This window comes from Rousettus aegyptiacus, unplaced genomic scaffold (assembly GCF_014176215.1).
Source record: "Rousettus aegyptiacus isolate mRouAeg1 unplaced genomic scaffold, mRouAeg1.p scaffold_m13_p_9, whole genome shotgun sequence".
Lineage (NCBI taxonomy): Eukaryota > Metazoa > Chordata > Mammalia > Chiroptera > Pteropodidae > Rousettus > Rousettus aegyptiacus.
This window is the reverse complement of record NW_023416312.1, coordinates 50,461,390-50,475,479: the sequence shown is the minus strand read 5'-3', so window position 1 is coordinate 50,475,479 and position 14,090 is coordinate 50,461,390. Positions and strand designations below refer to the sequence as shown.

Genomic DNA, 14,090 nt, shown 5'->3' with positions numbered 1-14,090 from the left:
CTCAGAGTAAGAGAGTCTTTCACTGAGTAAGTCCACTTGCAAACCCTTTAATGGGAATGTTTACGACACCTGCAGCCCCTTGTCTCACTCAGCCACAATCTCCATTGTTTTTCAAAGCCTGAGGGTGTGGGGAATTCTCTTCCTGGCACTGAAACTCTGGGCTAGAGAGCACAGTGTGGGGATGGGACTCCTTGCTCCTACAGGGAGACATCTGCAGTCAAGACATCCCTCCTGATTTTCAAACATCACAAGTGATTGTGAGACAAGCTTGTTTTACATCTCTGCCCCTCCTACCAGTCTCTAGGTAGCCTCTTCTATGTGTCCCCAGTTGTAGGACTTCCTTTTAGCCAGATCTCAGGTGACTACCAATGATGGTTGTTCTGTAGTCTAGTTATAATTGCTTTGTGATCATGAGAGGAGATAACCATAATATCTACTTACTACGCTATCTTAACTAAAAGTCTCATAATGACCCTTTATCATATGTGTGATTTATAAATATTTTCTTTCATTTTATAGGTTGTCTTTTTTTTCTTGACTGCTTCCCTTGCTCTGTAAACATTTTTGTTTAGTTTGATGCACATATAATCCCATTTGTCTATTTTGTTTTTATTGCTTATGATAAAATCATACCCAAAAAGAATTATTGCCCAGACCAATACCAACTAGTTTTTTTTCCTCTGTTTTCTTCAAATAGTTTTATGATATCAGCTCTTACACTTCAATGTTTAATTAATTTTCAGTTGATTTTTGTATATGGACTGAGGTAGGGTGCAATTTTATTCTACATGTGGAAAACAAGTTTTCCCAGCACCATTTATTGAAGAAATTGTCCTTTCCTCCTTTTGTGTTCCTGCACCTTTGTTGAAGATCAATTGACCATAAATGCATGGATTTATTTCTGGGCTCTTATTTGAATAGTAAAAAAATTAAATTTACACAACACAGATACTAAGAGAAAAACAAATTTTGTATGTCAGAGAGTCTGAGACTGAAAGGGAAAAAAAAGAGGATTTTAAAATACAAATTGCTATAAAAACTCTCTTGCCTGATCACTAGACTATAGCCTCCATAAGATTAAAGGACAAATAAAAATCTTAAAAGTCTTCTCCATAAATAGTAAGACAGTGTAGCCATCTGAATAGATAAACAGCTTATTCCAAATGCCAGAAAAATAATTTGGATATCACAGTAATTTATAAAGTAGTGAGATTTATTATACCTGATTCATGTCTAAAATTTTAGAACAAAAGCTGTGAGACTTTTATGTCTGTCTGTATGTCGGTTTGTGTGTGTCTGTAAATGTATGTTGTATACATGTCATCTTTTTTTTAACTCTGGTATTGACAAAATTAATTTGATAGTGTTTTAGTTATTTTTGTGGTAGGGGTTCAAGATATATCCACAAAGGGAATTGTACAGGAAGGCACGAAGCTTGTAGAGTCTGATTACAAAACCTTGAAAAGTAGGAGGAGTTGTACGCACCGCAAAGTGAGCCTTACTTTCTAACTCAGATGCTTCTGCTAAATTAATTTCCTGTCTTTCATCATTTACATGAATTACCTCTATAATCTGGGTCTAGAGATCAGACTGGAGTGCTCTTTGTAAATCTTTTAGAAAAAGGGAAGTTAAAACAGGCAGGTAGTGTATACAGGGTTTTCTAGGGGGAGGTGGATTTAAGGGACTGTGCAGAGGAGATGAGGCCAAATTTTACAAAAGAGATTTGCATTGAGTGTGGACTTTATTTTTTGTTCTAAGTCTAATTTTTATTCTTTCATCTTGTTAAGGGAGTTCCTAAGGCTCATAATTATATTCCTTTCTATCTGCTCTTTAATTTGTTCTTTCCACAGGTACTAATAAGACAATTGGTTAAAATGAGAACTCTCTATTTTTTCCCTCAAATATGAAAGTTTTTATAATTTAAGCATTCATATTCTGGCTATTGATTAATAAAATCTAATATTAATCTCAATAGTGACTCAAATCGATAAGCCTTTTCATGACAGCCATGGGTGCAAGAGGCAAACAAAAAAAAGGGTGCAAGATAGTAAATACACCTCAAATGGAAATTATCCAGTCAAAAGTCCAAACAGTTGTTGCTCGAAGTTGTTCACAGGTTTATGCCATGTTCCCTAGTCCAGGCTCCACATAAGTTTGTTATACAGAAAATTTGTCTCTACCAGTACTCTAACTTCTATCGTATGCTGTATAGGCTTGGATAATCTTACTTGTTCCTATTTAGCACATCTAATTAATATTGTTTGAAGGGCTCATTTGTGTACCTTCTGTTTTACAAAAGTAGGTAGACGAAATAGTCCCCAAACAAATAAAATTTCCATTCCCATAAAACGTCCTGATAAAATTGACACTTCTTTAAATAATATCTGTTTAAACATTTCAACTTTCACAATTCTATCAACCACTATGTTTTCACTGTTAACCTAAAAAATAAAAATCCAAATGAAATGCAACAAGCATTTATTTGAGATAAGAAAAATAATAATTGTAATCTTGGAACATAGATTCAGGCAGAAATCCAAATTATGTCCTGATCATGGGATGCAGGCCAGAGGTTTTTATAATAAAATGGGAAATAATTACATGAATAAAAGGAAGGAATTTCTCTTGGTGTTAATAAACTTATCTTTTTTAGATATACATGGCTGTTTACTGATTCTAAAAGACGTCCCTAATTTTCAACCCTTGTTAGTCGGAATGTCTAGCTTTACAAACAGTTGTTTGGAATACAGTGTTGCTTTGGTATAGTCTAAAAGTTATTTTTTCTCAGTTCAAACATTGCAAAGGTTTGAGCAGTAAGATGTACAAGGCAGTATCTCTGGGATGGTGGCTCTGGCTCCATTTTGAAATAGCCACATTTAAATTATTTTCACAATACATTCTCTCAATCTAATTGTAGCCTGAGAGAGAGGTTCACAAATGAATTTTGGTACTACAATTCTTGAGACTCCTGTATCAAGGGACCTTAGAAATTTTCTTCCTCATCCTTTGACTGGTTTACTCACTGTTGTGCAGAAGGTTTTGGGTCCCCAGTGAGGGATCTAGCCAAGGGACCTGACCATGTTGTCTATCTTTATCTTAATTAATCTGCTTAATCATTTCTCCAAAAGATTACTATTCACATTTCTCATTGTAACTTTTACCTTCTTGCTTTTTAAATTTCTTCAAACTAACATAGAATGGACATGTTTTGGGTCCCTTAATGTTTGAGGACCGACAGGGAGTTGCTTTGGCCCACCAAATCTTTAGTAGTGCTGTATTAAAACCTTTGTTTTAACTACATCAATATCCGCTTTATCCATCCCACTTCTTAATAACCATATAAAGATTTCCAATCCTGTATGGATGAGTCTGTGATTCTCCTTTTCTTGTTTCCTCTTTGTTTTGTTCCTCTCAATATTTGCTTTATTCACTTTATTTCTTTATAACATTTTAACATGTCCACCTTCTTGTGAAGAGTTCTTTGACCCTCCCCTCTGCATCTTCCCATTCTCTTGTTAACCTAATGTATTTATTAGCACCTGCAAGACTCATGAGGAAAATATGAGACAGAAAAATTGATAAGCCTCACTCCTCCTTTCTCTTTCATAACCACTAACCTGTTGTCTGTGTCTATGAGTTTTTGTTTGTTTCTTATTCATTTGTTTTCAGTTTTACATCCCACATATGAGTGAAATCATATGGTTTTCAACTTTTTATGTCTGACTTATTTCACTTAGCATAATAATTTCAAGATCCATTCATGTTGTCACAAATGGCAGTATTTCTTCCTTTCTTATGCCTGAGTAAGATATATATGTGTATCACACATACTTTATTCAATCATCTATCAAAGGACACTTCAACTGTTTCCATGTCTCATTCACCATTAAATAATGCTGTAATTAACATTGAAGTACATATATTTTTATGGGTAAATGCTTTCAAATTTTTGGGTTAGATACCCGGAAAAGGGATTGCTGAGTCATATGGTAATTCTATTACATTTTTGAGGAATCTCCATATTGTTTTCCATAGTGGCTGTACCAATTTGCATTCCAACCAGCAGTTTATAAGGGTTCCTTTTCCCACACAACCTTTTCTCCAGTCCATGTTTCCAGGCTCAGAAAGAGGAGTTCTCAAACAATATGACTATAAAAATCAGTGCGGATTTTGACCACCTGGGTGAGACACAAGGAATATGAAAGCCCAGATATCTCCTGGGCTCTAGCAGAGGGTCAGCAGCTTGTGAGGTTCAAGAGACATATGGAGTCTGTGACCATGCCACCCTGAACAAGCCCAATCCCGTCTGATCTTGGAAACTAAGCAGGGTGGGGCCTGGTTAGTACTTGGATGGGAGACTACCTAGGAAGACCAGGTGCTGTAGGCATTAAACAAACAAACAAACAAACAAATAAATAAATAAGAGATTGCAAGCTGACAAGATCCTTGCACTCTGTGAGTTCAACCAAGGGTTGCCTCGACTAAAAAAAATAAATAAAAATAAATAAATAAGTAAAAGTGACATACAGAGAAAGACTAAGTTGTGTGGTGTTGGGGCAAGAACTGAGGAACAGTCACCATCCTTTTTTGCGTGCCTGCCCCCCGGGGGAGTCTACAGATTAGTGCCACCTTGCCTGTATTGAACCCTCTTCCCACATGAACAGCTCTGACTCTGACTAGCTTCTTCTACTCCACGTCTTCCTGAGACCCCACCTTGTCCAGCCCACAAATTGCCCATGACAAGCTCATTGCCATGAAACCAGCCTTACCCTACACACTTGGTAGATGGTGTGTTTGACAGTAATCAACAGCCCTCAGCTTGCTTGTGGCCCCACATCTGAGGAGAAACTGCAGTATCTCTTGAACAAATCACAGAGGTCTGTGGGCCCAAGAAGGACAGTAGCTGGCCTTGGCATAATCCAACACTTTTGCGAGAGGCCGCAGGTCCAGCACTGGCACCAACTATGAATCTGCATTGGCCTGACAGGACTGACTTGCCCCACCCTATGACTTGCTGAGACCCATCTCACTCAACTATCAAATTACCTGTGGATGACTCATTGTCCAGCCACCAACCTATCCTTGTGCTCTCGGCAGGACGTGCATTTAAAAGCAATCAGCAACCCTCAGCTTACATTTGGCCCATACATCCCAGGAGAATCTTTTGGTGGCAGGCAGCCAGCATGGGCATGAACTGAAGTATTTATTAAAATCTGTGGGTTTTGTGGGCCTGAGAAAGGCAGCAGGTGGCATCGGTGAGATTTGGTGCTCAGCACTGGCCCCAAAATTGAATCTACGTTAGCTGGATAAAAACTACTTGACTTATCCTGGTGACTTCCTGGTCCCCTGCCCCATCCCTCTTGCCTACCAATCAAAAGCTATTTTAACAGCAGAGCCATGTGGGCAGCTAGCAGGCAGCCTCAGGACTTGGGGTGCCCTGGACATTTTGCTAAACCACCCCAGACCTGGTGCTAGAACTACTGGCCATGATTTACAGCAAGGTGTTTCCCACTTGTCCCCAGATCCAGAAAAGTTAGTGATAACTCATGGATCACTTTTTAGTTTCTACCAGGTTGCTCCAAATGATCAAAGACAACGGCTGACCTCAAAGTCCCCTCCCAAGGGGCCACAGAACCAAAAAAACTTTGTGGCTGGCATCAGACCACAAAAGAGCACCTTGTCCTGACTAGCTCCACAGGCAGTACCCCCAAAGTGTGGTCTCAACATATACATGAGCCTGCTGGGGTGAATCCCATTCCATGAGTTCAGCTCCCACACAGAAGCCCATATCTTGTGGGCATGGCTAACACTTACACACAGCCAGTCAGTTTGAGAGTCAACCCCATTCACTGAAGTGCTAACAGCAATCAAGATTTAGTTACAACAGGACAACATACACAACTCACACAAGGAACACTCCCAGAGCTGCTGATGCAGGTGATCAGGGAGACTGCACAACTAGGCCACACAGGGCACCTACTGCATAAGACCACTTGGTCAAGACTGGAAGATGTAACACATCTATCTAATGTATAGAAAATAACACAGAAAGGCAACTAACATGAGAAAACAAGTACACATGACACAAATGAAACAATAGTAATAAACTCCAGGAAAAAAAATTCTAAACTAAGTGGAGGCAAGCAACCTACTAGAGATTTCAAAACACTGGTTATAAGGATGCTTAATAAACTTATAAGAAGAACAGATGATCTCAGTGAGGACTTTAACATAGAGATAATAAGCATAAAAGAGGACATAGAAACCATAAAAAAAACAGTCAGAAATGAAGAATATAAAAATGGAAATGAAAATACATTAGAAGGAATCAGTAGTAAATTTGATAAAGCAGAGGATCAAATCAGCAAGTTAAAAGACAGGGTAGCAGAAAACATCCAATCAGAATAGCAAAAGAAAAATAAATGAGGAAAGTTTAAGAGATCTCTGGGACAATATTAAGTGTACCAACATTTGCACCATGGAGGTACCAGAAAAGAAAAGACAGAGCAAGAGATTGAAAACCTATTTCAAAAAAAAAAAAATTAATTACAGAAAACGTTCCTAACCTAGTGAAGGAAATATACACACCAAGTCCAGAAAGTGCAGAGCCCTAAAGAAAAGGAACCCAAATAGACCCACACCAAGAAACATCATAATTAAAATGCCAAAGGTAAAGACAAAGAGAGAATTCTAAAAACCGCAAGAGAAAGACAGCTATTTGCATAAAAGATACTCCCATAAGAATGTCAGTTGATTTCTGTCTCAACAGAAACTATAGGTCAGAAGAGATTTGCACAAAACATTTAAAATGATGAAAAGCAAGAACCTGCAAACAAGACTACTCTACCCAGCAAGGCTATCAATAAAAACTGAAGGTGAAATAAAGAGCTTCTCAGACAGGAAAAAGCTAAAAGAATTAATCACGAATAAGCAAGTATTAAAAACAAAATCTTAAAGGAACCTGTTTAAAAAAGAAGGGAAAAAACAAATAAACAAAAATAGTATAAATACGAGTAATAAAATGATAATAAATAGGTACCAATCAATAATCACTTTAAATGTAAATGGAGTAAATGCTTCAATCAAGATATACAGGGTAGTCGAATGGATAAGAAAACAAGACCCCTACATATGTTGTCAATAAGAGACCACTTGAGTTCAAATGACACACCCAAACTGAAACTAAAGTAATGAAAAAAATTATTTTTCATGTAAATGGAAATTAAAGGAAAAAAAACTAAAGGGCAGCAATACTTATATCAGACAAAATAGACTTTAAAACAAAGGCAAGAATAAGAAACAAAAATAGGGGATTATACAGTGATAAAGGGATCAGTACAATAAGAGGACATAACCCTAGTAAACATATATGCACCCAGCATAGAAGCACCTACGTATACAAAGCAAATATTGACCAACAGATGGGAGAGATTGAGAGTAATACATTCATAGTAAGGGACTTTAACACCCCATTGACACCAGTGGACAGATTTTCCAGACAGAAAATCAACAAGAATACAGCACCCCTAAATGATACACTAGACCAGATGAAATTAATTGCTATTTTCAGAGTGTTTCACCCTAAAGAGCAGAATATACATTCTTCTCAAGGACACATGGAACATTTCTCAGGATAGACCACATGTTAGGTCATAAAACAAGTCTCGAGAAATTTAAGGTCGCTGCATAAAATATCTTTTTCCATCCCTTTTCTTTTAGTCTGTGTGTGTCTTTAGACCTGATGTTGGTCTCTTGTAGACAGTATATATATGGGTTTTTGTTTTGTTATCCATTCTCCTACCTTATGTATTTAGATTGGAGCATTTAATTTGTTTATATTTAAAGTGATTGTTAATATAGGTACATAACTATTGCCATTTCATTATTCATATTTAAAGAAATCCATTTAACATTTATTGTAATACTGGCTTGGTGTCGATGAATTACTTTAGCTGTTCCCTGTCTGGAAATCCTTTTATTTTACCTTCAATTTTAACTGTTAGTCTTGATGAGCTGAGAAGTCCTGGTTGCAGATCCTTTTTCTTTGTTTTTTTTTTTCCCTATCACTTTAACTATTTAATGCTAATCTCTCTGGCCCGCAAAGTTTCTGTTGAGAAATCAGCTGACAGTCTTATGAGAGCTCCCTTATCAGTAACTAGAAGCTTTTTCACTTCTTTTAAAATTCCCTCTTTGTTTTTAAACTTTGGCATTTTAATTATGATGTATCTTGGTGAGGGCTTCTTTAGGTTTATCTTATTTGGAATGTTGAGACTTTTCTTGTGGTCTCAGGGAACCCTTAAACTATCTTCACTATGGAGGATTTTTTTGTTGCCATTCTGATTGTGTTCTGCTACCTCATCTTCTAAATCATTGATTCAATCCTCTGCTCCATCTAATCTACTGTTGATTCCCCCTAAGGTAGTCTTCATTTCAGTTTTTGTATTCTTTATTTCTGACTATTTTTTCTTATTCTTTATTTTCATGTTTCCTGTTTCTTTGTTAAAGTTCTCACTGAGTTAACCAACTCTTCCCCAAAGTTCATTGAGCATCTTTATAACCAGTGTTTTACATGTTGCATCTGGTAAATTGCTTTTCTCCATTTTGTTTAGTTCTTTTTCTGGAACTTTGATCTGTTCTTTCATTTGGGAGGTGTCTTTCTGTCTTCCCATTTTGGCTTCCTACTTGTGCTTGTTTCTATGTATTAGGTAGTGCTGTTATATTTCTTAGTCTTAGTGAGTGGACTTAGTAAGTATACTGTGGGTTCCAGAGGCACAGTCTTCCCTGGTCACTTGAGCTGGGTGCTCCAGGTATGTCCCTTGTGTGGGTTGTGTGTGCCCTCCTGTTGTAGTTGAACCTCAATTTCTGTTGGTACTTCAAAGGAAGGGATCGACCCTTGGACTTTTGCTCGTGAGCACTGACTGTATGGGGGGAGGGCTCAACATAGGCAATATGGTACTTGCCTGTATGCTGAATAGGAAGATGGCTCAATTAAGGAATGTTGACTGCTGTCTCTCCAGCCCTGACCCTGAAGTCGCATGACTCAGTCTTTCCCTGGATGTCTTTGGTGCCTCCTGTCGTTCTGCCAGAGCCCAGAGTGATTGTATGCAATCTAAGGGGACATCTGGGTTTCTAGCCTCCTTCAGTCTCACCTGGATGTTCAAAATCTCTGCTGATTTTCACAGTCAGATTGAGCATGCACTATTCTTCTTGGCACTGAAACCATGTCTTGGAGAGCCCCAGTGTGGATCTGGGGGCTCTTGCTCTTTTGGTGAGGGGTGGGGGAAGGGCACTTCCACAGCCAAGATATCTTGCCTGATACTCAGTTGCCACACATGAGTGTGAAACTGGCCCATTTCATGTCTCTGCCCCTCCTACCAGTCTCTATGTGGCCTCTTCTCTATGTCTTTAGTTATAGAAGTTCTGTTCAGCTAGATTCAGATGGTTCTCCAGGTTGATTGTTTTATGTTTTTGTTGTAATTTTAATATGATCATGATGGTGGACAAACACAGCATTTCCCTATTCTGACATCTTGACCAAAAGTCATAGACCTAATATTTTGATACAAAAAAGAAGTAATATATATATAAAGGTATTAAAATATATACATAAAGTAATAATAGAAAACAAATAGAATTAGAGAAGGAGATTTTAGTAAAAGATATTCTGAAAGAACGGATTTATATGTCTATGTTTTGTCATAACATAAACAGTGAATAAAACAAAAATGTTATCCAACAAAAATGCAAATATGGTAAGTGATCTAAGTACAACATGACATTTATATAATTCATGAGGAATTATTTTTTGTTGTTGTTGTTTAAAATTTTACATTAAAATTTGTTTTAAAACTCAAGTTAAGAATGGAGTAAATTTTCCTAACTTCTACATTATGATATCTATGCTGTGCCTTTGACTTTACATAAATACTTTTGTTGATCATACCAAATTTTGAGATGCTAATAACAGGGTGTCAAAAAGATTTTTTCATCAGTCAGTACTGCTGAATAAAATATATCAATAAGCTTTGGGTTTCCATGGCAACACGGCTGAAATGTTACAAAAATTCAGCAAGTATTTCAAAATACTACTTAAGTAAAAGTATAAATATGCAAAACTAAATTACAGTGTAGAAAACTGGGACTAAAAAATACTTAATAATTTATTCTTGCCTGTGTTTGAATTTTTTTCAGCATTTCCTTCTAGTTAATGTAAAGAAAACACAATTTAAAACTTTTTAGTTTTATATAATTAGGAACAATTCTTTGTGAAAGCAGAATATGTTAGCTAGAGATAAACACATTTTATTAAATATTTATATAAATGAAACAAGTAAAAATGCTATCTCAATTATTTCAAGTCTTGAAATACCGTCTTTGAAATTCTTTTAAGTTTATTTTATAAAAATAAAAACCAACTTGGTTTAATTATATATTGTTTTAGATTTTTTCTTTATTAATGTTCAAGTTCATTCAGTCCTTTGAAAAATGACTAACGGTAAGGCCTTGAACTTTATGGTATATCTAATTATTATTAATCATTTAGTAAAATTTTTAGTTGAGGAATATGTCATACATTTAACAAGTACATAAAATACAAATGTACAGCTTAATGATGAATAATTATGAAGTAATAATCTGTGTAATCACCATCTGCATCAAGAAATAGAACTTTGCTAACTACCTAGAAGCCTTTCACTGTCCCACTGTCCCTACTTAATCACAACCACTTTTTTTCCCAATAGATATATCAATTAGAATGGTTTTATGTGTTAACTTTCTTCTATTTTTTATGTATTTATCACCTGTATATAAATCTCTAAACACGTTGTATGTTCATTTTACATATATACATAAAAGTGAGGGTTGCTATATTATTGGGCATGCATAACTTCAACTATACTAGAAACCACTGCTATTGAAATCAATTATACCAGTTTACATTACAATCAGAAGTGTGTGAGAGTTCTTATTGTTTCTGGATCTTGCCAACATCTTTAGTTTTGGCCAATTTGGTGGATACAAACTAACGTCTCACTCTGATGTGTTTGTGTTTTCTCAATTGCTAGTGAGATCGAACACCTTCTTATATGTTTGACACTTTAGATTTACACTTTTTATGGATTATTTGTTCAACAGTTCTGCCTATTTTTTTAGAATCGGGTGTCTATTTCCTTTTCTGAGTTTTAGAAGATCTTTATATATTCTGGATAATAACCCTCTGTGGTAATACACATTGCACACATATTCTTCTACCCTGAATTTGTCTTTTCATATGCTTAATAATATCTTTTGATAAATAAGAGTTCATAATTTTAGCAGTATATTTATCCATTCATTTTTATTGTATTGTATCTTGATTAAGAATTATTCCTTCCTTGATGTATAAAACATATTGTTTTATATTATGTTCTAAAAACTTTCTTTCTCTCCTTCTGTCTGTCTGTTTCTCTCTGTTTCATTCTCTCTTAATTTCTTTCATGTCTTTTACATTTAGATCAATAACCCACCTGGAATTGACTTTTGTGGATGATGTAGAGGTATGATTTAATTTTCATTGATTTTTTCATATAGATAACCAATTAATCTGGATTTTTTTTAGAAATAAAATGTATATTCTGAAATAATTTTAGATTTGTAGAAAAGTTGTAAATTTAATACAGAGGATTCTGTATTCTTTTCACCCAGTTTCCCCTAATATTGACATCTTATATAATCATAAAAACTTGCCCAAACTAAGAATTAACACTGGTACAGCATTATTAATTAAAATACAAACATTACTTAAATTTTAACACACCTCTACTACTGTGTTTTTTTCTTTTCCCGGAATTCAATCCAGGATGTCATATTGCTTTTAGAAAAGTATTTTCCCATGTAATAGCCTATATTTAAAAATAAGGTATAGTGCATTTCTCCAAAAAAAAATGGGATAATCACTTCACTCTTATTAGAATGGCTATCAAAAAGTCAACAAATAACAAGTGTTGACGAGGATTTTGGACTAAATGACCCCTTGTTGGTGGGATAGTAAATTGGTGCAGCCACTATGGAAAACAGTATGTATACTCCTCTAATAATTAAAAATAAAACTAGCATATGATCCAGCAATTCCCCTTCTGAATATTTATCCAAAATAAAACATTAATTTAAAAAGATATATGCACACCTATGTTCATTGCAACATTATTTACAATAGTCAAGATATGGAAGCAACCTGGGTATCCATCAATAGATAAATGGATGAATAAGATATTACACACACACACACACACACACACATGCACTCACGCATGCGCACACACACACAAACACACATCATGCCCTCTCCCTAAAGCCATATAAGTCTGTCACCCCCTGAATGTCTGAATGTCTCTGATGAATCCCAAGTTGCCATTCCTTCACTTGAGCCCAGCGTGAATTAATGCCTGCAAGTGAGTGAAGTTTTTGCAGAGGCCTTTTAAGAGGATGTCTGGGTTTCTAGTAGTCTTTCACTTCACCCCTACAGATGGAGTCCTTGATGATCTTCACAGCTAGAAATTGTAGGGGCTCCTCTACCTGGCACTGGTTCCCTGGGATAGGATGCCAGATGTGAGGCTGAGGCCCCTTGTTCTTCTTGGGGGAACTTTTCAAGTGAAGATATCCCTCCTGATGCTTAACTGCCCCCACATGAGTGTTTGGCCAGCCCATTTTGTGTCTCTGACACTCCTAACAATTCAATGTGGCTTCTTGTTTATATCTGTAGTTATAGGACTTCTGTTCTGCTAGTGTTCAGATGGTTCTCCAGGTTGATTTTTCTATAACTTAGTTGTAACTTTAATGTGGTCATGGGAGGGGACAAGCACAATGTTTACCTATTCTGTCATCTTGTCAAGTCAGACCTAATGTGCTCTTGAAGTTTGTTTTGCTAGTATTTTGTTAAATATTTTTGCGCCACTATTTACCTGGGATATTGGTATGTTGTTTTATTTTTGTGTTGTGTCTTTGTTGGCTTTAATATCAAGGTACTATGACCTCAGAGAAAGACCTTAGAAGTGTTTTTTTCTTTTCAATTTTTTAAAATAATGTGAGGAATGAATTCTTCTTTAAAATTAGATGTTAAATCTTCTTTAAATGTTTAGTAGAAGTAATCAGTGAAGCTAACTGTCCTGGAATTTTCATTGTCGGGAAGTTTTTACTTACTGATTCAATCTCCTTACTAGTTATAGATACAAATTTTTATTATTTTTTGATTGTCTTGACATATCTGTGTGTGTGTATATGTACACATATATTATTTTTTTGTAAAATTTTTAGTAAGGTTACCTCTTTCATTTTTATTTTAATTATTTGTGCCTTCTTTGCCTTTAGTCAATCTACCCATATTATGAAAATATATCTTAAATTGATAGCATTTTAACTTTAATCATGTACAAAAAGTATTCCTATATAGCTCACCCCTGTTTATGTTACTGATGTCACATATTATATTTTTATATATTGCATAATTATCAACAAATATAATTTATTTTATTCATTTGTAAATTTTAATAAAAATGAAGTTACATATGAAATTACAATAACACTTTACATTCTTTTATGTAATTCACATTAGTGGAGTTTATATTTATGTTTCAAGTTAGTTTTTTTAGTCTAGTATCTTTTATTTTAACTTTATTTCAATTTGAAAGAATTGTTTAAAATTTCTCTCAGGGAAGGTTCAATTGTAATGAACTCCCTCAGCTTTTGTTTGTGTAGGAATGTATTTTCTCACTGGATAATCTCAGAACATTTCTCAATTAATTAAACATATATAGGTTTATTTTTAAACTCTCAAATCTAATTTTATTAATCTGTGCCAGTACTTTGATCTATTCAGATTTTTAAAATTTCTTTCTTGAGTCCAATTCAATAGTTCAAACCTTTCTTAGAATTTTTTAAATTTAGTTTAGGTTATCTACTTTGTTGATGTGCAATTGTTCTTAGCAGTCCCTATTGTGTTAATTATAGTTTTCCATAGATACAGAAAGAAGATATGAAAGAAGAGAGAGAGAGAGGGAGAGAGGAAGAGGAAGAGGAAGAGGAGGAGGAGAAGGAGAAAGAGAAGAAGGAGA

At 35.3% G+C, this 14,090-nt stretch overlaps 1 pseudogene; it reads left to right on the top strand.

The window, feature by feature from the left end:
- The first annotated feature begins 4,268 nt into the window (after positions 1–4,268).
- LOC118608063 lies at positions 4,269–4,387 on the top strand (annotated as a pseudogene).
- Positions 4,388–14,090: the final 9,703 nt, after the last annotated feature.